We start from the raw sequence: 13,428 nt of genomic DNA on the forward strand, positions 1-13,428 counted from the left end.
GGTACATCCCCTGAGCCCCCGCCCTGCCAGGACCCACACTTTGCCAGAGCCCAGCCTCCAGGTCTGCAGGCCAGGAGCTGAAACAGCTGCTGGATTTTCCTGGTCTCCTGTCCAGGCAGGCAGATCTGCCCAACTGGCTTCCCCGTCCGGCTGTGGGGCACAGCCCGAGGTCTCTCACGCAGTGCAGAGCTCCCTGCCTGACTGAGCTCTGCTTCCTCTGCCTGTTCCCGCTGCTGACCACAAGGGCCTCCCAGTGTGCCCTCTGCCTTCCAGACATCCCAGGCATCTCGTTGGTCCCTGTATGTGTCAGGCTGAGTGACACATTCCCTATCTCTTGTGCCCTTCCCACCCTCATCAACCACATGGCTCTCTGGCTGATAAAATCCCAGTTCCCCTTCCAGCAGTCTGCCCCTTAAGGCCGTGCATCCCCTGGTGCTGTGCCAGGGTCGTCTGTCCCCCTCCAGAGACAGGGAACCCTAGGCAGGCCACATGCCCCAGCGCCTTGTGCCCCGTGGCCCAGTACACAGTAGGTGTGCAGCTGACTCCCCAAGGTAGGGGGCTCTGATCAGGACACACCCAGGAGGAGTCGGATGTCACGTCTGTGGGTTGCCTGGAGCCGGGGAGCCCGGGAGCACCTGCACTGCATTGCTTTTGGGCTCCCCTGGTGAGCAAAGGCAGGTGGCTATGTGTAGGCACAGAACTGGGCCATCCAAGTCCGACTTTGCCAAAGCCTCTCAGTAGACAGGGGCAGGCCTTATTCGTTCTGCTTTGCAGATGGAAAAGTGAGTCTGGGAACCTGGAATGGAATGGCCAGAGATGCCCAGGTGACCACAGGTGCCTGGAGACAAGCCACGTGTGCTGCCTGGGGTCTGTATACCTGCTCCTGAGGGGCATCTTCCCTCCCTGCCCCAGAGAGTCACATCCTCACACCTGCCACTTTGGCCTGCACCCCAGGGGACCTGCCGAACAAGCGTGTGGCCTACCACCGGCTGGCCGCCCTGCACCACCGGCTGGGCCATGGCAAGCTGGGGGAGCACTTCTAGCTCAAGGCCGTTTAGCTCTGCAACTCGCCGCTGGAGTTCGACGAGGAGACCCTCTACTACGTGAAGGTGTACCTGGTGCTCGGTGACATCATCATCTACGACCTGAAGGTGGGTGGGGAGGGGCAGGGCTCGGGGTGTTCCTGGCCCCCTTGCAGTGGGATCTCCATCCGGACCCCAGAGGCCTGGGTTCCAGCCTTCCTTAGGAATGGCCCAGTGGCCTCCCTGGAGCTCTACACCCAGCTGGAGGAGCCGGCAAGGTTAGCAGGTAAAACCTAGCTCCCCAGATGGCCAGGCCCCACCCTCAAGAACTCAGTCTCAGCCAGGGAGGCTGACACATGAGTGGGCAATGGTAGCCTCTGGGTAAAGAAGGGGGATTGTAGTCAGGGGGCCCTCCTGGAGGAGGTGACACCAAAGCTGAGTCTTGACAGTCAAGTATCAAGGTGCATTTAACAAAGAAAACAGGGTCGGGAGAGTGACATTTCAGAGGACGCCATCATCCTCACATTGAATCCACGTTGCAAGATCTAACCCAAATCTTGGCGCCTCCTCTAGGAAGCCTGCCCAGGGTGCCAGCCTGCACTGAGCAACTCCTTCCTGGAGTCCCGAGACACCTTGAATCTTCCCATCACCCAAGAAGGGTGGGGTGGGACCAGTGTCTTACCATTGGGTTCACAGACAGGGAAACCCCAGCTCAGGGCAGCTGCAGTGGGGCGGGGCCCCAGCCAGCCAGGCTGAGGCCTTGTTAGGTCGGGTGTGTCTCGAGGGGAGGTGCTGTGCTCCCTCTGCCCCCAGCCCTGCAGGGGTGGAGAGCTGGGATTGGCAGACTGAGACCTGTGGTGTCTCCACCCATCTGCCCAGCGGGCACCGCCCCTCCTTAGCATCACACCAGCCTCGTGTCAGTGCTCCTTACGGGCTGAGGGGCCAGGGCACTCCAGTCCAGGGGCCGAGATCTTGGGGACCTTAGAACAACATGAGGAGCTGGGGCAGCCCTAAGACCCTGACCCGTATACCCCACCGCAGGCCTGGGGCTGCCCGGGAGGCCCCCGCCCAGTACTGGCGACACCTGGTGGTCAGACGTGGTTTCTGTGGCCTCCCAAGTCCCAGCCAGATAGGGAGGTGCCAAGTGTCAGGCCCAGGGGGATGCTGTTCACCGCTCAGGGGCACGCCTGGGACCCAGGGGGACGGGCCTCCCAGAAGAGGCCTTTATCTCTCTTGGTCAAGCCTGCCGCCCACTCCGCCTGTCCAGGAGAAAGGAAAGCGCCAAGTAGCACAGCCCTCCTTCCCATGCACAGCCCTCCTTCCCGTGCACAGCCCTCCTTCCCATGCACAGCCCTGCTTCCCATGCACAGCCCTGCTTCCCATGCACAGCCCTGCTTCCCATGCACAGCCCTCCTTCCCATGCACAGCCCTGCTTCCCGTGCACAGCCCTGCTTCCCGTGCACAGCCCTCCTTCCCATGCACAGCCCTGCTTCCTGTGCACAGCCCTGCTTTCCGTGCACAACCCTCCTTCCCGTGCACAGTCCTCCTTCCCGTGCACAGTCCTCCTTCCCATGCACAGTCCTCCTTCCTATGCACAGCCCTCTGGGCCTCATCGTGACTATGCTGTCAGCACAGGCCAGCTTCCCACAGGGAGGTCCCCTTGGAATTATCCAATGGCGGCTGTCTTTCCAAGGCTACACCCTCCTCCATGTATAGGAGGCTCTGGACCCAGGGCCCAGAGGAGTGGGAGAAGAAGCCGGGCTGGATGGGACCTGGAAGGCTGGCAGAGAAGCAGGGGTAAATGGGCATCTTTGCCAATTGCCTCTAAAATGGGGTCCCCTTTAGTCTACACATGAGAGTGAGCCCTGGAATAGGGTGGATTAGGTGTTTACTGGCTCAGGCTGTCACTCACTACAGGCACATGGAAATGCACACGCAAATGCACACAGGCACAGGCACACGCACACACAGGCGCGCACACACAGACGTGCACACAGAGGCATGCACACAGGCACACACACAGGGACATGCACGCACAGGAACACAAACACGCACATTCACATGCACAGGCACACACACAGACATATGCATTGGCTGGCTCCTTCCTGTTTAGTTGGGAAGCCCCCACCCCTTCAGGAAGCCTTTGCCTTCCACACCCGGCTGAGTCTGGGGCCTCCTGGGCTTCCCTCTGCCACAGCCCGGGCCACCCTGTGTGGTCAGTGTTCACTCCCAGGTCCCTCAGACTGGAAGCAGGGACGTTAGGCTCAACCATGCACCCAGCACAGAGTCCAGTGTTCGGCTGGTCCGGGGGGCATTGGATGAGCGGTGGCGGTGACTCGGGGCCTTCTCACGCCCCTGCTCCGTGTGTGGGGCGGGGCAGTGAGGGAATGGACTGCTGCATCTTGGACTCTGTCATTGGCCCTGGGAGCCATCTTGAGATGGTAAAGAGGGACAGGCCAGGCATGGGTCTTAGAGAGGTCCCTTGGGTGACCGCCATGTGGAGGAGGTGCCTGGGGAGAGGCCGGGTGGGGGATGGGAGGGTGAAGGAGGAGGTCTGGGAGGCGGCATCCCAACCCAGGGATGGTGAGTTTGAGCCAAAGACCCATTGAAAATGGGAGTGGATGTCTGGGGAGTTACACTCCGTCAATATTTCAGGGAACATTGCCAGAGAGGACACCTGTGACATGCTTTTGTACCTGGCCTGGCCCGTGGAGGGCCTGGAAATGGTCAGCATGGACAGGGGCCAGAGTGGAGCCTGGGTCACTCAACGCAGTGCCCCTGCTATGGCTTGGAGCCACGGGTCCTGCATGGAACTCTCAGAGCAGGCAGGATCTGCCCTGACCTCAGTCCATGGGGAAAGCAGCCACTGCCTGCAGAGAGGGTGGCACTGGGGCAGGAGGCTTGGGGTGAGTGGGGCGTAGGGACAGTCAGGAAGGCTTCCAGGGGTATCAGGGTCGTCCCCACCTCCTGCAGCTGAGACCACAGCAGTGTCACAGGCTTCGGGGCTCATGGGGTGAGCCAGCATCGGATGGACATGTGGAATGACCTGGACACAGGAACGGCCTCTGGGAAGACGGGCTCCGAGTCCCCCTTTTGCTGACCATGACCTGTCCCCTTCAGGATCCGTTTGATGCAGCCGGGTACTACCAGCTGGCACTGGCAGCCGCCGTGGACCTGGGCAACAAGAAGGCACAGCTGAAGATCTACACGCGGCCGGCCACCATCTCCCACAACTTCCTCCTGGACTGCGAGAAGTGGCTCTTCTTCTACCAGAAGGCCAGGACCTTCGCCACAGAGCTCAGCGTCCACAGGGTCAACCTACCTCCTCTGCCACTCTGCGGGTGGGCCCCTGGTTGGCCTCCAGCCACCCTCGCTGAGGACAGTATCCGAGGGAGTGGGTTTTGTGCAAGGAGGATGATCTTCTGCCTCTCCTGGTGTCTCCCGTAGCTCATTTTCTGGGTAATGGAAGCATACAAGCAGGGTTCAAATAGCAATAAATGTTTTTTTTTCTTTTTTTGCAAAAACATACCGAAGTCCCCATGGCATCCTTCCCTGTGTGCTTCCTGGGCTGTGTCTAGGGGACAGCTCCTTCCCTGGTGGCAGCCCTCTGATCTTGGGGATGAGAAGGGCCGTGAGTCCAACAGTCCTGGGCCAGGTCACCATGAGCCTCGGTTTCCTCGGCGGCCAGAGGGGAGATGGTGATTGAACTCTGGGCAGCTCCCTGCTCTCCCTGCTCAGAGTTCTTGCTGTAGGTCTCGTGCCACCCTTGCCTTTAAGCTTCAGGCCACTGTGCCCGGATGTGGGGGCTGTTAGTGTCCCTGTTCGCCATTGAAGAAATAGAGGCACAGAGAGGTTAGGAGTCTGGCCCACCGTCACACAGCAGGTAGAGGCGGACACGCAGAGCCCAGTACACTGACCACCACACCACCCTGCCAGCCTGGAGCCAGGAAGGTGTCCCCCATTAGGACCCAAGGTCAGCTCCTGGAGCTCTCTCGTGGTGTCAGGAGAGCCGCAGGCCAGTGAGGGTGGCCCCGGGGATGCCTCACTCAGTGTCCTTTGCTCCCAGACTTGGTTGGGCCGAGCCTGGCCAGTCTCACCTCTGGCCACTGGTCAGCCCTGCGGGAAGTGAGATGCAAGGATCTCCGCCTGTGTAGACGCTTCTACCCAGTATTGAAAGCCTTATCTGGGCTGCCCCCCAGCTCTCCCCACCCACCCTCTCCCCTTCCGGCCCCCGGCCCTCATCCCAGTCCCAGGAATCCCAGGTTTCCCTTCTTGGAATCTCTTGGCCCCAGGGAATACAGTTCACACTGTCTCTTTGTCAGTTTACGCAAGGAAACTGACGTTCAGAGACTGTGGGTGTCCCACGTGATTCTCACATACACTGCACTCTCCCAGACCCCTCTTTTAAACACTTTAAATGAGGTGACTTTCACATCGCATGCAATTAACTATTTCAACGCAAATAATGTGGTGGCATTTGTACATTCACAGTCCTGTGCAACCACTCACGCCATCTAGTTTCAAAATGTATTCCTCTCCCCAGAAGAAACCTCCCATCCTCACTAAGCAGTTACCCCTCCTTGGTATCCCCCAAGCCCCTCGTTTAATGGAAGGGGAAGCTGAGGCCCGGAGAGAGACTTGTCATTGGGCGGAGCTCTGATAATAAGGAATCAGGCACCCATCTGCTGCTTCAGCCCTGGGTTGGTTTTCCACCCAGCAGAGGTGACAGAGCCAGGAGGTTCTGGGAGCGCCACAGGTGTCACTGGTTCAGCCCTGGGTTGGTTTTCCACCCAGCAGAAGTGACAGAGCCAGGAGGTTCTGGGACCCCATGCTTGCAGCCAGAGCCCTGCCCCGAGCCTCCCCACCAGGGGGCAGCAGAGAACTTTCCAGAACCGGCCGCGGGGCTGGCGGAAAGCAGCGGGTCAGAGCTGCTGACAAACCTCACGTGGACCCCGGATCGCTGTCTCTGTGGGTTGGGTTTGGGAATTGGAGGGGAGGCCGCATGATTGGAAACGTGAAGACAGTACGGCCTGGCTGGAGCAGCCGGAAGCGCCGTCACGTTGACTGAGGACACAGACCTCCTGTCCGCTGGGCCGCGCCTGCAGCCATTCTTCTCGGAGTGGGGCCCGTGGGTCCGGGTTGCTCTTGGTCCCTGACCTGCTTCAGAGTCCGGCGGGCTTTGGACCTCTGCCTCCCCATCTACGCCCACCCTGGCTGGTGCCATGAGGGGCCTGGATCCTGGGATCCTGTTCCTCTTGGGCAGCAGAGTCTGGGGGACCAGAGGAGATGATAGGTCTTCAAGCCCCACATTCAAACCCCAGCCCACCACTGACAGTCTGGGGGTTCGGGATGAGGGAGTTGATGTCTCTGAGCCCCAGTTTTGTCACCACTAAAATGAGGCCGATATAATGGGGCAGAGTGCCAGCCCCCGGGCTAACAGAGGCCTGTTTCCAACTGGCAATACCTCTTACTCCTAGGAAGAGCTCCAACCACCACACACTAGGGAACACTCAACCCAGGCCAACTTGTCAGAGGCACGAGAACCAGAGCGACTCCATTTTGAATGGGGGCTGGGTAAAGGGAGGCTGAGACCTGCTGGGCCGCATTCCCAGGAGGCTGGGCATTCTTAGTTACAGGATGAGATAGGAGGTCGGTACAAGATACAGGTCATAAAAACCTTACTGATAACGCGGGTTGCAGTAAAGTCAGCCAACGCCTACCAAACCCAAGATGGCCACAAGAGTGACCTCTGATTGTCCTCACGGCTCATTATGTGCTAATTATAATGCATTAGCTACTACAAGACACTCCCACCACCGCGACAGCTTACAGATGCCATGGCAACATCTGGAGGTTTCCCTACATGGTCTCAGAAGAAGGGAGGGCAGAAACTCTCATTTCTGGGAATTGCCCATCCCTTTCCTAGAACACTCATGAATAGTCCAACCCTTGTTTAGCGTATGATCAAGAAATAACCATGAAAATGGGCAACCAGCGACCTTTGGTGCCTTTCTGCCTATGGAGCAGCCATTCTTTATTTTCTTTTCTTTTCTTTTTTTTTTTTTTTTTTTTTTTTTTTTTGAGATGGAGTCTCGCTCTGTTGGCCGAAATGGAATGCAGTGGCGTGATCTTGGCTCACTACAACCTCCACCTCCTGGGTTCAAGCGATTCTCCTGCCTCAGCCTTCCTAGTAGCTGGGATTACAGACACCTGCCACCACGCCCAGTTAATCTTTTGTATTTTAGTGGTGACACGGTTTTGCCATGTTGGACCAGGCTGGTCTCCAACTTACCACGTCAGGTGATCCACCTGCCTCGGCATCCCAAAGTTATAGGATTGCAGGAGTGAGCCGCTGCGCCCGGCCAGAGTAGCCTTGCTTTTATTCCTTTTCTTTCCTAATAAACTTGCTTTCACTTTATGGACTCGCCCCGAATTCTTTCTTCTGTGAGATCCAAGAAACCTCTCTTGGGGTCTGGATCAGAACCACTTTCCAGTAACAAACTTGCTTCACCTCTCAGACCCTTCGTCTCTTCATCTGTACCCAAAGACAAAGCCTTCCCCGAGGTTCCAAAAGTGTGGGGAGAACGCATGGGAAACGAGGGTCACAGAATTGATGTGCAGAACCAATATCACAGACTCTGTGTCAAGCCACTGTCATACTGGAAGTAATATCATGCTCTCCCCCAAGTTATGAGAAACAATATCACAGGGGGGTGTGTACCTTCTCTGGTGGTGGGAGAAGTATCACCATCTGTACCTTTAGATGACAGAAACGATGTCACAGGGTGGGTGTACACCCCGTGAGTTTTTGGAAGCAATGTCATTCTCTCTTCTTCTAGGTTTTACGATTCACATCACAGGTGGGATGTACACCCCTTGTTATATTGGATGGAGTCTCATCCTCTTTCAACCTGTATCTTTAGAACAATATCCCATGGGGGTTGTATATCTCTTCAATATTGGTAGTAATAGCATCTTCTCCTTTCCTGGATATAAGAAACAATATCACAGGAGGGTGTACACCCCTTGCAATGTTGGTAGTAATCTCACCTCTCCCCTGTGGTTATTAAGGACAAAATCCCAGGGTGGCTGTACAGTTCCTACGTTATTGGGAGTAATAACATCCATTCACCCCATGGATATCAGGAACCATATCACAGAAGAGTTGTCCACCCCCTTCGATATTGTCATCCATGTCATCTTCTTCCCGCCTGGATATTAGGAACGATACCCCAGGGTTGGGGGCGGTGTACACCCACTGCGATATCGAAAGTAAAATCAGCCTCTTTCCCGCTGGATATTAGGAACTCTATCACAGGTGTGTGTGCACCTTCTGGGATATTGGGAGTACTATCAGCCTCCACCCCGCTGCATATCAGGAACAGCATACAGGGGGCAGGGTGGTTACACCGCCTGCGATATTAAGAGCAATACTCTTCTCTTTCCCCTGTACATTAGGAACTACATCACAGGGGTCTGTACACCTTCAGCGACATTGGAATTCATGTTATCCTCTCCCCCATTGAATGTCAAAAACGATATCACAGAAGGGTGTACACCCCCTGCAATATGGCCAGTAACATCACCGTCTCTACCTTTGGATACTAGGAACAACGTCACAGAGGGTGTGCACACTCCCCTGCAATATTGGGCAGAATGTTATCCTCTCTTCCCCTGGATATTAGAAACGATATCCCTGGTGGAGGGAGGTGGAGTACATTAAGAACAACATCACTGGGTGGCTGTACTCCCCCTGCAATATTGGCTGTAGTATCATCCTCTCTTGCCTCAGATATTAAGAACAATATCACAGGAGGGGTGTACAGCCGCAGCCCCTGCGTTATTGGGAGTAATAGCGTCTTCTCCCACTCTAGATATAAGGAACAATATCCCAGGGTTTGTGTACATCCCTTGCGATATTGGGCATATTGTCATCGTCACCCAACGTGAATACTGGGTGTAGTGTCTCAGGGGGGTGTACACCTTCTTCGATATTGGGAGTAATATCATTCACTCCCCTCAGCATCGTAGGCTAAATATCGAAGGAGTTTTACAACTCCTGCGATATGGGCAGTAATATCCTCCTATCCCCACCTGGATGTTAGGAACTATATCACAGGTGGCTGTTCACATCTTGGCATATTGGGAGTCTTATCATCCTCTCCCATCTTGGATATTATGAAAAATATTAGAAACGAGGTGTACACCCGCTGAGATATTGAGAGTAATATTATGCTCTCTTCTTCGGGATATTAGGAACAATATCACAGGAGGTGTGTACAACCCCTGCGATAATGGGAGTAATAGCATTCTCTCCCCTTGAATATAAGAAACAATATCACAGGAGGATGTGCCACCCCTGTGATACTGGGCATCATATCATGTTATTTGGAACAAGAGCACAGTGGGTGTGTAAAATCCCCGCGATGTTGCCACTAGTATTATCTTCCCCATCCCAGGATATAAGGAACAGTATCACAAGGGGATGCACAACCCTGTGATATTGGGGATACCATCTTCCTCTCCCCGGCTGGAGGTGAGGGAATATATCTCAGTGGAGGTCCACGCCCCTTGCGATATTGGGAGTACTATCATCCTCTCGCACTTTGGATAGAAGGAACAAGATGAACGAAAGGATGTACACACACTGCGGTAGTTTCCATTATGTCATCTTCTACCCCCTGGTTATTAGGAATAACATCACAGAGGAATGTATACTTTCTGCGATATTGGGAGAAATATCATTTTCTCCACACCGGATATCAGGAATAAGTCTGTTAATTATTAATATTAATAAATATAATAATAATTAATATTATAATCAAAATTAACAATGACAATAAAGATACAAAACATTAACACTGATTAAAAATGTTAATGATTAGTATTAATAATAATAACACTATTAATAATAAAATAATGATATCAACATTAATGCTACTTAAATCACTACTAACTGATGCTGGCAAAAAAGCAATCATTAATATTAAAAATTACTTTTAATAAATGACATAATTATTAAAAATTAATTTTTGACGTCCATCATAATCTACTTAAACTAATTATCAATATTATGGGAAAATATTAATTGACAGTATTATTGATAATTATTACAATCGACTTGATGTTTAATAATTAATTATATCATTGTTACCTGAGCAATAAAATGAAGGTGCACACCCATCTGTGAAAGAATTGACTATTTCCACAGGAGGAGACGATACTACTCACATTATGCAAAACAGGCTCTGAGACCACAATGACTCCCAATAGCCAAGGGGGGGAGAGGGGGTGGCTATTGGTCCCCACCTCGCGGGGGGTGGCTCGCCCCCCTGCGGGGTGGCTCCCAATAGCCAAGGGGGGGGAGAGGGGGTGGCTATTGGTCCCCACCTCGCGGGGGGTGGCTCGCCCCCCTGCGGGGTGGCTCCCAATAGCCAAGGGGGGGAGAGGGGGTGGCTATTGGTCCCCACCTCGCGGGGGGTGGCTCGCCCCCCTGCGGGGTGGCTCCCAATAGCCAAGGGGGGGAGAGGGGGTGGCTATTGGTCCCCACCTCGCGGGGGGTGGCTCGCCCCCCTGCGGGGTGGCTCCCAATAGCCAAGGGGGGGAGAGGGGGTGGCTATTGGTCCCCACCTCGCGGGGGGTGGCTCGCCCCCCTGCGGGGTGGCTCCCAATAGCCAAGGGGGGGAGAGGGGGTGGCTATTGGTCCCCACCTCGCGGGGGGTGGCTCACCCCCCTGCCATACTGGGAGTAATGTCAGCCTCTCCTCTCCATGAATATTAGGAACACTATCCCAGGCTGGGTGTACGCCTCCTGCTCTATCGGGAGTCATATCATCCTCTCCCTTCCAGGGTATTAATAACAATATCACAGGTCGGGTGAACACCGCCTGTGATACTGGAATTATTATCATCCTCTCCCCCTCCAGATACTAGGAACCATATCACAGAAGAGTTGTACCCTCCCTGGGCTATTGCGGGTAATATCATACGCTTCTTCCCTGAATATTAGGATGAATATCATCAGGTGGCTGTCCGTTCGTTGTCATGTTGGGTGTCATGTCATACTCTTTCCCCATAGGTATTTGGATTATTATCACAGCGTTAGTGTACACCTACTGCGCTATTAAAACTAATATCATAATCTCCGTCCCTTGATATTAGGAATGACATCACAGGTAGTTGTACACCCCTTGCGGTGTTAGCAGTAATAATATGGTTAATTATTAAACATCAATGATCGATTTTAATAATTATCAATGACACTATTAATTAATAAGATACCATTATTAATTTTGGATAACTATTTTATGTATATGATTATGGACGCTTAAAATTAATTATTAATATTAATGTCATTTAACAATATTATTAATTCTTTATAAGAATCATTATTTTATTACCAACATCTCTTAGTAATTATTTCAGCAACATTAATTGCTGATATCATTATTTTATTAATAATGATATTAGTATTAATTATTAATATTAATAATTAAAGTTTGTAACGTGTACTAATTTTTTACCAACATCTCTTAGTCATTATTTCAGCGACATTAATTGCTGATATCATTATTTTATTAATTATATTAGTATTAATTATTAATATTAATAAAGTTTGTAACAAGTATTAATTTTTACTATCTTTTTTATGATTATTAATATCCATAATTATTAATTTTTATATTTATTAATATTAATAATTAATAGACTTTTCCTGATATCCGGCGGGAAGAAGATGATATTACTCCCTGTGTCGAAGAAAGTGTACACCCCTCTATGATGTTATTCCCAATAGCCAGGAGGTATAGGATAACATTTTTGAAACTATCACAGTGGTTGTCTATCCCCTCAGTGGTCTTGTTTCTTATATTCTGGGTCGGAGAGGATGATATGACTCCCAATATCGCAGTGGGTGTAGACCTCCCCCGTGATATTCTCCCTAACATCCAAAGGTGGAGAGGATGATATTTCTTCCCATTTCGCAGTGGGTGTACACCACCCCTGTGATATGATTCCTAACATCCAGCGAGAGAAATTGTCTCAATATTGCAGGAGGTGTACACTGCCGTGTGATATTGTTCGTAATATTCAGGGATGGAGAGGATATCACCCCCTATAGCGCAGGGGGTGTTCACTCCTTCTGTGACATTGTTCCTGATAGCCAGCAGGGGAGAGGAAGACATTACTCCCAATATTGTAGGGGGTGTACACCACCTTGTGATATTGTTTCCTATATCCTGGGAGGGAGACGATGATGCCAGTGGCAATATTGCAGGGGGTGTACACACCCACTGTGATATTGTTCCGAATATCCAGAGGGAATTATATTCAGGGGGAGAGGATGATATGACTGCCAATATGGCAGGGGTTGCACACACCTCCTGCGATATTGTTCCTAATATCCCGAAGGGGAGAGCATAATATTTCTCTCAACATCGTAGGGGGTGTACACCTACTTTGTAATATTGTTCTTAATATCCATGATGGGAGAGGATGATATGACTCCCAATATCGCAAGAAGTGTACAGCCACCTGTGATATAGTTCCTAACATCTGGGTGGGGAGAGGATGATATTACTGCCCATACCGCTAGAGTTGTAAAACCCCTTTGATATTTTGCCTGTAATCCTGAGGGGAGGGGATGATATTGCTCCCAATATCGAAGAAGGCATACACCCCCCAGGACACTATGCCTAATATCCACTTTGGGAGACGATGGCACTACGCCCAATATCTCAGGGGATGTACACCCACACTGGGATATTGTCCCTTATATAGAGAGGGGGAGAAGATGCTATTGCTCCCAATAGCGCAGAGACTGTGGCTGTACACCCCTCCTGTGATACTGTTCTTAATATGCTAGGGACGAGAGGATGATACTACACCCAATATTGCAGGGGGAGTACACCCACCCAGTGATATTGTTCTTAATGTACTCCACCTCCCACCACCAGGTATATCGTTCCTAATATCCAGAGGAAGAGAGGATAACATTATGCCCAATACTGCGGGGCAGTGTCACACCCTCTGTGATGTTGTTCCTAGTATCCAAAGGTAGAGACGATGATGTTACTGGCCATATTGCAGGGGGTGAACACCCTTCTGTGATATCGTTTTTGACATTCAGTTGGGGAGAGGATAACCTGAATCCCAATATCACTGAAGGTGTACAGACCCCTGTGATGTAGTTCCTAACGTACAGGGGAAAGAGAAGAATATTGCTGTCAATATCGCAGGGGGTGTAACCACCCTGCCCCCTGTATGTTGTTCCTCATATGCAGCGGGGTAGAGGCTGATAGTACTCCCAATATCCCAGAAGGTGCACACACACCTGTGATAGAGTTCCTAATATCCAGTGGGAAAGAGGCTGATTTTACTTTCGATATTGCAGTGGGTGTACACCGCCT

This window comes from Macaca nemestrina (assembly GCF_043159975.1).
Source record: "Macaca nemestrina isolate mMacNem1 chromosome 14 unlocalized genomic scaffold, mMacNem.hap1 SUPER_14_unloc_2, whole genome shotgun sequence".
Classification (NCBI taxonomy): domain Eukaryota; kingdom Metazoa; phylum Chordata; class Mammalia; order Primates; family Cercopithecidae; genus Macaca; species Macaca nemestrina.